General features: G+C 38.2%; 1 pseudogene; it reads right to left on the reverse strand.

The window, feature by feature from the left end:
- Positions 1-9,194, reverse strand: part of LOC105172778 — a 13,780-nt pseudogene extending 4,586 nt beyond the window's left edge.

The following is a 13,185-nucleotide window of genomic DNA, read 5'->3' on the forward strand; positions in this document are numbered from 1 at the left end:
ACCTTTCGTGCAGGAATCCATAGCAATTGGCAGCGATGACCATGTGAAGTATGCATTGGAAGAAAGCCTCACGTTAGAGAAAGCAAAAATTTTGGAGGAAAATATGATCATAGACCCAAACATCGGTGACACCATTTTTGAACTCGAAGCCCTTCGAATTTTACCTACTAACACTGCTTTCATCAAATTACCGCATTCTCACACTAAAATTGTTCCCTCTATATTGCAGGCACCCGCATTGGAATTAAAGCAGTTACCAAAACACCTTAAGTACGCATTCTTGGGAGAGAACAAAACATTACCGGTGATCATTTCAAGCAAGCTCACTGATCTTGAGGAGGAAAAACTGATCCGAGTGCTTCGCGAGTTTCGAGAAGCTATTGGATGGACTATTGCCGACATTAAAGGTTTAAGTCCTTCAACTTGCATGCACAGAATACTCCTAGAGGAATGCACAAAACCTTCAAGGGAAGCACAACGCGGGTTGAATCCTTTGATGATGGAAGTAGTAAAGAAAGAGATTTTGAAACTCCTCGATGCAGGTATGATCTTTCCAATTTCTGATAGCGAGTGGGTAAGTCCGACTCAAGTAGTACCTAAGAAAACAGGTATTACTGTAGTCGAAAATTCTGTTGGAAATTTAGTACCCACACGTGTTCAAAATGGGTGGCGAGTTTGTATTGACTATAGAAAGCTTAATGCCGCCACTAGGAAAGATCATTTTCCACTTCCATTTATAGATCAAATGTTAGAAAGGTTAGCCGATCGATCTCATTATTGTTGTCTTGATGGATATTCAGGTTTCCATCAAATTCCAGTGGCCCCGGAAGATCAAGAGAAAACAACATTCACATGCCCATTTAGAACCTTCGCCTATAGAAGAATGCCCTTTGGTCTATGCAACGCACCCGCTACCTTCCAAAGATGTATGGTTAGTATTTGTTCCGACTTTGTTGAACACTTTATTGAAGTTTTCATGGACGATTTTACTGTCTACGGAAACTCATTTGAAGATTGTTTGGAAAAATTAACTAAAGTACTTGAAAGGTGCATAGAAAAAACCTCGTTCTAAACTATGAAAAATGTCATTTCATGGTGGATCAAGGTTTAATTCTAGGACATATCGTGTCTTCTAGGGGGATAGAAGTAGATAGGTCTAAAATAGACGTCATAAAATCCTTGCCTTACCCCGCTAGTGTGCGGGAGATTCGTTCTTTTCTTGAACATGCAGGATTCTATCGAGGATTTATACAGGACTTCTCGAAAATCGCCCAACCACTGTGTGCGCTGCTGCGGAAAGACGTAACTTTTGCATTTGATGAAGATTACATGAAAGCCTTTAACAAGTTAAAAGATTCGCTAACATCAGCACCGGTGATTCGTCCCCCTGACTGAAATCATCCTTTTGAGATAATGTGTGACGCTAGTAATCACTCCATCGGAGCTGTCCTAGGCCAAAAGATTGGAAAAGATCCCCACATGATATATTATGCCTCACGGATGTTAGACAACACTCAAAGCAATTACACAACAACGAAAAAAGAACTTTTGGCTATTGTTTTTGCTTTAGAAAAATTTCGCCATTATTTACTTGGAACTAAAGTTGTTGTGTATTCTGATCATGCAACGTTGAGATACCTGTTCTCAAAGAAAGAGGCAAAACCACGATTGATAAGATGGATACTGCTGCTGCAAGAATTTAATCTAACGATTAAAGACAAGAAAGGTGCGGAGAACCTCGTAGCTGACCATCATAGCCGATTGGTCACCGACGAAAACCCACCACCTCTAAATGACAAGTTCTCGGACGAACATCTTCACACCATTCAAGGAGTCACCCCATGGTACACTGATATAGTTAATTTCTTAGTCACTGGTGTTCTACCACGAGATTTGACTAGAGCAAGAAAAGATAAGATCAAAAGTGATGCCAAACACTACGTATGGGATGAGCCTTACTTATGGAATTTTGTTCGGATCAAATCATTCGAAGGTGCGTTCCTGAAACTGAAATCCCCTCTATTCTTGAGTTTTGCCATTCATATGCATGTGGAGGTCACTTTGGACCAAAAAAGACAGTACGAAAAGTGCTAGAATGCGGCTTGTTTTGGCCAAGTATGTTTAAAGATGCATATCTATTTTGTAAATCTTCAAGTATGTTTAAAGATGCATATCTATTTTGTAAATCTTGTGAAAATTGCCAAAAAGTAGGGAATCTTGGCCTTCGTATTCAAATGCCCCTTTCCCCAATACTTGTATGCGAAGTATTTGATGTGTGGGGAATCGACTTCATGGGCCCCTTCCCATCTTCTTTTGGAAAAACTTACATCATTTTAGGAGTAGATTATGTGTCTAAATAGGTAGAGGCAAAGGCCACTCGTGTTGATGATGCTAAAACTGTTGTGGAATTTGTCAAGGCTAACATTTTCTCTAGGTTTGGTATGCCAAGAGCAATTATAAGCGACTGAGGGACACATTTTTGCAACAAGGTGGTCGAGGCATTGTTCAAGAAATACAACATCACGCATCGAATCTCAACCGCCTACCACCCCCAAATGAATGTCCAAGCGGAAGTCTCCAATTGAGAGATCAAATCCATACTCGAGAAAACGGTGAATCCTAACCGAAAAGATTGGAGTACACGCTTGGATGACTCACTTTGGGCTTATCGTACGGCGTACAAAACACCCATAGGTATGTCCCCATATTGTTTGGTTTATGGTAAATCTTGTCACCTCCCTGTCGAACTTGAGCATAGGGCATATTGGGCGATCAAACAATTCAACTCGTCAATGGATGAAGCGGGAGGACAAAGGAAGTTGCAAATACAAGAGCTCGAAGAGTTACGAAATGATGCTTATGAGAATTCAAAAATCTACAAGGAAAAAGCAAAAGCATTCCATGATCGCACCATATCTCGGAAAGAGTTCGTTGTCGGGCAAAAAGTTCTCCTTTTTCATTCTAAGCTCAATTTGTTCTCAGGTAAGTTGCATTCTCGTTGGATTGGACCTTTTATTATTACTAATGTTTTCCCCCATGGTGTAGTCGAAATCAAGAGTCCCACAACTCAAAAGGTGTTCAAGGTGAATGGACATCGGCTCAAACCTTTCTACGAGGACTTTCAAACACCAACAATTGAGAAAATTCAACTTGTGGATCTCGCATTCACCTAAACGAATTTCTCTCAATCTAGCCACAGACGTTAAAGAAAGGCGCTGCATGGGAGACAACCCATAAAATCTCTATCCTTTCCTTTCCTCCTTCGTTTGATTTTAGTTTTTGCAAATTTTATTCAAGTTTTGCGATGCAAGTCACGCTTAATGAAGCATCCAAATCTATTTAGATGGCTAAATTGGACAGATTTGAAGTTTCCACTAAGCGTGCCCACGCTTAGTCGAATTTTCAAAACTGTTTTAACTCACTTCACCAAAACAGACTTGGAGCTTCCACTAAGCGAGCCCACGCTTAGCCGCACTTCATAGGTTGTTGATTATTCACTTCATTTACCTTCATTTATTTATTTAAGAAAAATCAAAAATTCAAAAAATCAAAAGACATAAGGAAATCAGTCAAATCTTTCTATCGCACTTCAAAATCTTTGACTGATATTTTCTTTTTATCTCTCTCAGCTCACCCAACTTCAAATCTGCCAAGAACTCTCTATCAACAAAGCCATCTCGCCGGAAAAAGCTCTTCGCCGTCGTTTTCCATCGTCGTTCACGAAGATCTGCTACTGTTTCGCCGTCCGACGTTGCCATTCGCGAAACCGATCGCTGTCGCGTCGTCTCCAATCTCCCTCTGTCTCATCTTCTCTCTCGCTCTCGAAAACAGAGACCCAAGTTTGCAGCCTCATCCCGCCGCCGTCTGTCGTCGCCATTCGTGAAACCACTTGCCGTTTTCTCTCCAGCTCAGCACCACAGTATGTTGTTTCTCACCTCCCACGCGACACACAACTACCAATTTTACCCCCTTCGTCTCTCATTCTGCCGTCCTCTTTACATCGCAGATCCACCGTCGCATCTTTCCCCCCGTCGTCGCCGTCGCTGAACAGCTGCTGTCGCCACGTCTCTGAAATCATCAGAGCACGATTTATCTGACTCCTTTCTCTCATTCTCCTATTTAATTTTATCTTATTTGTTTTCTCTTCAGTTGATTAACGATGAGTAGGCAAAAAAGAAGCCGTGAAGAAGGAACCCCCTCCAGATCGGGAACCCGTGCCCGTAGCACGCACTGTGCAAACACACTTCTGCCATCATTTGAAGCTCTTAGCAACATCCTCAGATTCACAACTAGTACGGAGAAGGATCGGTACGCACTACTTAGCAATCGTACTATTCTACCATGTAAAATATTGAACACTGACACTCTACGTACTTTACATGCTGTTGATAGTAGTACCTTACTGATTGATAATATTGGTTGGAAATGTTTCTTTGATTGTAACGAACATGCATATGTTGAACTCACGAGAGAATTTTACACCACCTATGAATTCACTACTCCATCATCACTCACATTAGACACGCCAGGAGTAGTCAAATTTCGTTTGATGGGGCGTCACTTTTCCATGACTTTGACTGAGTTCAATATTGCATTGGGTTTCACTACCACTGAAAATGCACGCACTCACGAATACGTTAATTCTTTATGTGATTATCGTGATAATTTTAATCCTTTCAACGAATGACGTAAACTGTCTACTGATCCCCTTGCCTATCACCCTAGTAGATCGAAAAGCCATTACTTGAAAAGCCCCGTGCTCAAGCTTGTTCATCATTTCCTAGCTTTCAATTTTTTCGGTCGTAGAGATACGTCTGGAATTTGTTCTAAAGCTGAATTATTTTTCTTGTGGTGTATGTTACATGGAACCAAAGTAAATCTTGGATTTTGGTTGGCTACACAATTTCAATCCTCTATTAACCGAAATCGTGCTTTAATTCTTGGTTCATACATTACTTTGATTGCGATTAATCTTGGTCTTTTTTGCCCTTCGTTCCATAACCTTCGCATCGCTTGTGAATCGTAACCATTGGACATGGCCACCTTAACACGAATGGCCTTGTCACTAGAAATGGTAGTCTTTTTGAGTTTGTGGATGTAGGACGGTTGCCCATCGGAGATATGCCTTCCACTTCAAGATCACTTACAACAATGCAACAAACGAGGATGTAAACACCGAGAATGAAGAGAGCGATGATGGAGACGATGAGGATGAGGATGAGGATGAACAAAATGATGAGGAAGGCGAAGCCAACAAAGAAGCAACGGAGCAAGGAGAGGACACCAACACAGCTAGACCACAACCGCCACCACCGAATCCACAACAAACAACCTTGGACGACATAGCTCGAAAAATCGCTCGCATAGAAGCCAATTTGATGGGCTTATTTGAACACTTCGGGTTGACACCAAGGCAACCATCCACACCATGACCTTTTCGCGACATGCACTCAGGGACGCTTCCTTAAACTCTCACCTTTTAATTTTTCCTTGAAATGCATGTCATAGTCCACATTGAGGGCAATGTGGATTTTAAGTGTGGGGGTATTATTGTTGAGCATGCTTCTTGAATTGGGTGTTGTTGGTTGCCTGTTGAAAATGGTTGTTGCTCTTGTTGATTGTTGAAACTGCTTGAAAAGATATTTTTGTGCTTGATTTTCTTGATTTTTGATAAAATTAGCTTGATCAAAACTTTTGAAGATTGAGTCTTGTGGAAATTTCTTAGCCTTATGAAAATTTTTTTGCTTGGTTCTGAAAAACTTTGGCATGATAAAACCCTTTCAATTTTGGACTAATCTTGGCTTGATGATGATATGTGTAAAAAGAATACATGTTTTATGTTTGAGGATAATTCACTAGTTGAAAGCTTGTTTTTACCAAAATGACTTGAGTTAAAATCTTCTGATGTAGGATTAGTGGACTAAAACATACCTCGTGAGATTTTGAGCTTGATATGTCCATAAAAAAATCTTCATTCTTTCTTGAGAGAATAACACTTGTATGACTTTGTCTTCTTAGAACTTGCCTTGAACCACATTGAGGCCACACAAATTTGCATTTATTTGGATATGATAAAGGCATTAGAAATCACTTTCGGCCTTCTTCAACCACCCAACACATTTTAACATTAGAGAACTCCTTTGAGCCTTTTGACCTATTTTGTTGAATAACCCGTCATATACGAACCTATCCCGTTGTTTGTTTAAAACCTTGATTTTGATCCCTCCAAGAACTATTAGAGCATCAAGGGAAATGGGTTTATTTTCAAAAGAACAAGTTCTCAAGATGGGGGATTAACCTTTGTGATTTATGTGTTTAAAAGATGTATCTCAAAATGAGTGTGGGGGTTCCAAAATTATGTTCTTCTTTACTTTGTGGGAACCGACATAAATTTTCTTGGTCTATGCCTATCACAAAAAAATGGAGAGGAGAAAAAGAAAACAAAAAAAAAAGAGAAAAAAAGAAAAGAAAAAAAAAGAGAAGAAAAAAAAAAGAGAAGAAAAAAAATGTATGAACTCTCCAAAAGGAATAAGAAAGGCATAGTTCAAAGAATTGCCGAAAGATCTTGAAGGGAGATGAGTAAACTTTGAGAGCTTCAAATTATTGTTCACTCAAATTTTTTGGTGCTCTAATTAGTTTTTTGGCATTTAACCTCATTATCCTTTTATCCTATCCCAAACCAAAGCCCCATTACAACCAAAATTAAAGATCTTTTGATCCATATATGTGCATATTTCAAAAGTGGTGGAGATATAGTGTATAGGCAAGCCTATAGTGAAACATTGTCGTAGTAAGTGTTGAGAGATACACTTGAGCCATATATACACCTGAGAGAATGAAAAACGGAGAGAAAATAGTCCACTAGTTTTGTGCGATTGGTTTTGATAATGGCCATCACGTGAAAACTTGTTTGATACATGTTGAATTATCTTCTTCATAAAGTATGTCATTTACTTTGCACATGATTAGAAATTTCCTTGAGTAGTTCAAGATTTGGAGGAAATTTTTGAATGCATCTTGATTTTGCTTGAGGACAAGCAAATAGCTAAGTGTGGGGGTATTTGATAACTCTGCAATTGTCACGATTTTATAGCGATTTAATCTTTCTTTTTAAAGCCAAAACATCCCTAATTATGTGATTTTATTGCATATTCAGCAAAAAAGGGAGATATGAGGCAAAGATGGCAAAAATCAAGCTAAAATCGAAATTGAAGGCATCAAAAAGGAAAAAAAAGGAGATTACACGGAAATTTCTGCAGAATTGACTAAGCGTGCCCACGCTTAGTGGAGTGGTCAACTCGAGATAAGGAGGAATACGAGTAATTTCCGCAATAGATAAAGGAATGAAGTGTTTAGATTTAGAAAGGATTTTTTAAGACTTATCTCTTGTGATTTATTTACCTTTTTAGAGTTAATCACGTATTTATCTCTCCCCTACGTCTAGATTCGTAGGAGACTTTTATTATAAATAGGGGGAGTCTCTTCATTTGAAGGGACTCAGTTATTGATTAGAACTCTATAGAATTCTTTGTTCATCCTTTCTCTTTTATTTTTATTTTATAACCGGAATTAATGGAATTTTACTTTTTAGTGTGTTCTTCCATTAACATGTCCGGCTAAATTCCTTATTTTCTGGTTAAGATATGGTGATTGCTTGATTCGTAATCGTTCTGAGATCTAATTTGTCCTTTACACTTGTTAAATGAATATTCATGCTATTCTCTGTGCTTTAATTACAAACGTCTGATTTATGAATGATTCGGCTGGTTGTTCATTATCAAGAAGGTTTGCTTAGCTAATTAGACTTTATAAATCCGTGTAATTGTTTATTTAGTTCAATACTTAGTAGCAACGTAGCATGATTAATTATGTCATAGTAATTAGTTATGTTATGGGGAATGTATGATCTAGTTTAAACAAATTATCCTCGTAGGAGTTTGTTTATTAGAATCAGGCCTTTCTAATTCTTAATGCTGTTAATAGATTAAATCTTGTGGATGTTCCCAGGGTTGTCTGTTAATTAGGGATTTAGCCAACCGTCGTACCTTGGCTGACAAAAAGGTAAGGAAAGGTGAGGTTGTTAGGTCGTACCAACAACCATAACTGGTTTATTTGTCTATACATGTGTTATTCTTGCATCAATGATCAACTCACAAGAATCAAGTATGATCCTAGCCTTAACCGAAAAATTTTTCTCTCCTATCTTCACCATGTATTTTTAATTATTTATTTAGTTTTCAATTAATTCTTTTTATCATCAATCTCCCCCCATTATTTTTCTTATTCTTAAAGAAATCAACTTAAAATCAATTTATGTGGATCGACCCTACTCCCACTTTCACAAGTGTAGTAGGAATTATTTTTGGTGATTTTGACACCCACCAGGTAGTTCCTCACCACCACCCCATTTGTATAATCGAACAAGATAGCTCGGTTGTTGGCGAAAATAAATAAATTTCCATCCACGTTAAGAAAAACAAACGGGTACAAATTGTTCTCAATTCTCGGGTCATTAGTTTGTGAAAGGAATGGCAAATTGTATGATTGATCAGCTCCAGCTTTCTTAGGGTAAAATTCATAACTGAACTGCCCACGACCACCAACAATAATCTGTCTACCATCAGGCAAAATATGATTGGTGGCATACCATCTTGTCTGCCTAAGTACTGCGTCAAATTCTTGCCAGTCACAAGAATTATCCCCGCATGGTTTGTAAACTCTAACATTGCGGTCTCCGTCATTGAATCCACCAGTCTGCATTAAAGAGCCATCAGGCATGACTGAGCCGGAGGAGCACCAGACATTGGTGAGCACGTTGAGAGGCCGGATGGAGTTGGAAGCTACATCGTATTCTACCGAATGGGCAGTACAATCGACTTTAAGCATTAGATCATTGGGGTCATTGCGGCAATGGTTATTGGGGAGAGAGATGTTGGAGGGTCCAAAATCTGTACGGTCAAAAATGACAACACGATCTGTAGTAAGGAGCTGCATGTGCATGGCAGAGACGGCTATGTCGGAGAGGAGGAGGTTCCACTTGCCGCCACCAGGTGCCGCGAGTGTGAGAATGTTTTGCTGACATGGCAGCAAGAGTAGTTGTATGAGAAGGTAATGAAGAAGGGAGGCAAGAATGAGAGATGGAGTCATGGTTGGATTCTCTTGTTGTCAATGTTGTTCTTGATTGAGACTTTGGATGTTTGTGTGTGTGCCTTGAAGGAAATTTGGCTGGGCTTTAAATAGTTTTCCGACAGATGGAGAAGAAAACGAAATTGGGTGTTTTGTTAGTTTGGTCGAGTGGGGGTTAGGGGTAGCCGGATAGGGTTAGGTATATAATGAGACAAATAGTTATATGGGACAAAAAGGTCTCCTTTTGTTTTTCAGTTCATCAATTCAAATAAAAAACACAATAATTTATTTTTATATCGTCTTTAAAACACAATAATTTAGGGAGGTAAAAAAAAGGTAAACTATTTCGTTTTAAAAAATATAATAAGATAAATTATTATTTTTTTTATATAAAAATAATTTGCTGATTTGCAATATTACATGGGGATAAATTGCATTAAATCCATGTGTTCCCATTAAACATTGATAATTATATCAGCCTAATTGATTTGCTTGAACTTGTAATTAAAGTCAATATCAATTAAGAATGAACTCGTGCAAGAGATGTATCCTACCAAGAAGTATCGATTTCAGACAATATCTTTGAATATATGTATCTGTGGATTTTATAAAACGTATTGATTTTTATGTAGTACCTAACATCTATGTACCATGTATCATGTATGCCACCATGTCTTGTTTGAATTGGTTGCATGTCTTAGACGTGGGTGTTATATAAATTCAGTCAAAAACTATTTGTGTTAAAAAATAGGTAAAAAACTCCCTATATTTCTTGCACTTGTTCCTCTTGCCATTTGTTGTACTTACGATATTAATTTTTTTTTGTAAGTTCCTATTGTACCCTTATATATTATAAATTATTGTTATGATAATGACTGTTGGATCTTTTATGATCGCATCAGAACCGTAGGATCTAATCAACTTTTAATAACCATTGATCTTCAATAATTAAAAACGAATGCTCCAAATTTTATGTATTTTAAAAATATATTTCACATTTATATACAATTATGTATAAAGTAAAGGGCTTAGTGCAATTTACCTTTTTGTGATATTACAAATAAGTAAATTGCCTCATAAATGATTAAAAAATAGCAATTTATCTCCCTATACTTTTTAAAATAAATCAATTTACCTCCATGTCTAAGGAGGTAAATTGCTTTATTTTAAAAAGCACAAGAAGACAAATTGCTATATTTTAAAAAATATAGGGACGTAAGTTGCTATTTTTTTTTTTTTTTGTAGAGGGATAATTTGCTCATTTATAATATCACAGGGGGATTGCTTGCATTTTTTTTTCATAAACCAAACAACTATTTAATTATACATACATAATATTTATATATAGAAGTTGATGAAGGGTCGCCGCTCTACCTCCATCGGCCGTCACTCGTCTGGGCATCAACAACCTGGGCTGGACGGGTATTGTCGCCCAGGACGTCTCGTGCCCAAATCTGGGTGGGCGATGATGGCACGATGTTATCGCCTAGCCCAACCCAAACATCATGGAGAAGTGGGGAAGGGGATGTGGCCTGGAGAGGTGGTGTAGAGAGGTAGGAGTCAGGAAGGCAGCGAGGAGAGACAGGGGGATGGGGTGGCGGCATGAGGACTAGGCGGTAGGGAGGTGGAGACGGAGGTCGGGAAGCGGAGGCGGAGGGTGGTTGGCAACTTGGAGAAGATGACATCTCTTTTTCTTTATTTATTTATTTTTATTTATTGTATCCTTTTTTATATATTTTAATATAATGAAGTAATTTAATTATATGTTTTTTATGTTTAATAAAATTAAATTAAAAAATTAAAATTTATTTACTATCAAATAATACAGTATCCAACACAAAATTAAATTAAATAATAAACTATGATGTAATAATATTTTTTACATATAAATATTGATGACTATTAATTATTTAGTACTTATTATATTTTTTTTAACAAAATTGCAAAACTTTAAAAATAAAAAAATAATTAAAAATAATAAAGAGAGGGATAATTGCATAAGAATTTGTCCAGTCAAAGAGATCAAAAGTTGAAACTAAGTGAAAATGTTATTCCACTCACATTTCTAGCGCACGTAGGCAATAACGGAGAGAGTGTTTTTTTTATTGGCATGTTTTATAAATACAAAGAATTTTCTTTTTTTATTTAATTAACACAGATAAATTTTCAGTAATTTTTTTCTATAATATAAGGGGATATTATGCAATTTTTTCCTTTAAATTTCTGTCTTTTAGTGTGTCTCATCGTTACTGATGTATTCAAAAAGCGCATGGGTCCAATAGATATGGATTATACTCAAAACTTGGGTCGGAGCGAATGCAAATCCTGAATGGGGGACGTGCAAAGAAGGCGTTAGCACTCAGACGCCTAAGTTAGTTTCGGCTTTAGGAATAAATAATTATAAAAATAAATTATAACAAGAAATCGAGATATGATTAAGGAATTCATAGATGGAATTATGATCAGGGTGCAATTATATAGCTAAAGTAAGAATAGAGAGCAACTTTTTAGATTCTAGAGGGTGTCCTCGTTGAGGGACTGAATCTGTATATTTAGAGGGGGCGTCCCTATATTGAGACTCTGCACACCTCCTTTATCCTCGAAAGAAAGGGTCAAAACACATGTGGATAAGGCTTGACTTTGTCTTATCTTCAACTAATCAGCTCACAATAACACGTCTTTGCCTAGAGGAGGATTCCTTTCGTGTGAGGATTCTTATTATGCTAGGAGTCCTTCTAGGCTTAGGAATCTTGAGTCTTGGGGGAGCTTTCCTTCTACTGGGCTATCTTAGTTGCCAGGTGGGGTCCTCCTAAGACTGATGTGTTCCATGTGGATGCTGAGCTTGGGATTGATGAAATGCCACGCTCGAGAGCAGGATGCCGCATGTGTGGGCCTTTTGGGTCAGATATTTGTTGGGCTTTGATCATGGTCTGAGTAAAGGGATGTCTTCAGCCTCCTTTCTTTGACAATCTATTTTATAGGGGGCACCTGTCAGTCTATTTTCTGGAGGGCACCTGCCAAGACCGTCTGCTAATCTATTTTTTGGGGGGCCCTGCCAAGCCCCTGCCAGGTCCTCTTGGGCCTCGTAAGATGTTACGAGCCTCTCGTTTTTTTCTTTTTTTTGAATCACTTGGGCCTCTTTGGGCTAACTTATTTTTATGCGCATCAATTACCGTATAATTGTTCAATTTGAGCGACAAGTCCGAATTTGAAAAGATCCTCCAAACTCTTTGATCTTTTAATTGTGCGCCGCAGCTTGTTTCGATTTGTTTTTGATATATTTAGTCTTCTCAGATCACCAGCTGTGAACATGTTCAAGATATATGCTAAATATCAAACCCATTGTTCCAAACACAATTTTATTAAATATTAAAATTTATATAAACTTTTACAATTCTTAAATTTATGAAATATACCAAAAAAGAAAGAAAAAAAAAGAACTGTTGTGTCCAAACATACTGGATAAGTGGTGTGAATTCCGGTTTCAGGTGGATTTTGTTGACCCTGTGAAGACCTCACCCTTTGGTCCATGGCTCCACGCAGTGGGGCATGCTGAAACTAGAACTCGCTTTCCGCATAACAAGGACTTCCAAATACAACCGTTGATGTCTTGTCCCCGTTTCAACTGTAGACATCATGGGACGCCAACTCCAATCTTTGAGACTAAAATGGGTAGTGCCATTTTTGGAGATTTCCCTAACCGAACTACTAAAACAACCAAGTCCTTAGTATTAAACTATGGCAAACCCCCCTCTGTTCCCACTCATCCAGCGGAAACTTCACCTCTTGCCTAGGTCACCTCCTCTATCCTACCTTCTCATAGTCCATCACTCTCTACCCCTTCTCAGCCTGCTCCATTTCTGCTTCCCACTCCTCTATCTCTTATCTTTGCCCCAGGTTTGAGCTCTTCACTATCTGCGGTCCCAATTCTGTATACCCCCCCTCCTTCTGTGTCAGCCCCACCTCTCTCTAGTTAACCCCAAGATCTCATTATGCCCCCAAAAATAAAATATACTAAGAAAACTCCCCCCCCCCCAACTGAGCCAGCCCCAAACCCAA

The sequence above is a fragment of the Sesamum indicum genome, linkage group LG10 (assembly GCF_000512975.1).
Source record: "Sesamum indicum cultivar Zhongzhi No. 13 linkage group LG10, S_indicum_v1.0, whole genome shotgun sequence".
NCBI classification, from domain to species: domain Eukaryota; kingdom Viridiplantae; phylum Streptophyta; class Magnoliopsida; order Lamiales; family Pedaliaceae; genus Sesamum; species Sesamum indicum.